Consider the following 787-nt stretch of genomic DNA (forward strand, 5'->3'; position numbering starts at 1 on the left):
AAAGTAAATAATGTATTTAACAAATCTTTATTTAAAAGCTATGAACAGGTTCTCTAACATCGACTGCCTAAGAGTCCCGCTGTAAGAAGCAACAGCCTCTCCTCTTCCTCTTCACCATCTGCTCAGCCACCACAAAGCAGCAACCATGCGTGAATGCATCTCCATCCACCTTGGCCAGGCTGGTGTTCAGATCAGCAATGCCTGTTGGGAGCTCTATTGCCTGAAACACGGAATCCAGCCCGATGGCCAGATGCCAAGTGACAAGACCATTGAAAGAGAAGATGACTCCTTCAACACTTTCTTCAGTGAGACGGGTGCTGGCAAGCATGTGCCCAGGGCTGTGTTTGTAGACCTGCAACCCACAGTCACTGATGAACTTCGCACTGGCACCTACCACCAGCTCTTCCACCCTGAGCAGCTCATCACAGGCAAGGAAGATGCTGCCAATAACTATACCCGAGGCCACTACACCATCGGCAAGGAGATCATTGACTTTGTCTGGGACTGGATTCCAAAACTGGCCAACCAGTGCACAGGTCTTCAGGGCTTCTTGGTTTTCCACAGCTTTGGAGGGGGAACTGGTTCCGGGTTCACCTCCCTGCTGATGGAACGCCTCTCTGTCGATTATGGCAAGAAGTCCAAGCTGGAGTTCTCCATTTACCCAGCCCCCCAGGTTTCCACTGTTGTAGTTGAGCCCTACAACTCCGTCCTCACTACCCACACTACCCTGGAGCACGCTGATTGTACCTTCATGGTAGACAACGAGGCCATCTATGACATCTGTCGT

General features: G+C 50.8%; 1 pseudogene; it reads left to right on the top strand.

The window, feature by feature from the left end:
- Window positions 1-145: 145 nt before the first annotated feature.
- LOC115284933 lies at window positions 146-781 on the top strand (annotated as a pseudogene).
- Window positions 782-787: the final 6 nt, after the last annotated feature.

The sequence above is a fragment of the Suricata suricatta genome, unplaced genomic scaffold (genome assembly GCF_006229205.1).
Source record: "Suricata suricatta isolate VVHF042 unplaced genomic scaffold, meerkat_22Aug2017_6uvM2_HiC HiC_scaffold_26814, whole genome shotgun sequence".
In the NCBI taxonomy this organism is placed as follows: Eukaryota; Metazoa; Chordata; class Mammalia; order Carnivora; family Herpestidae; genus Suricata; species Suricata suricatta.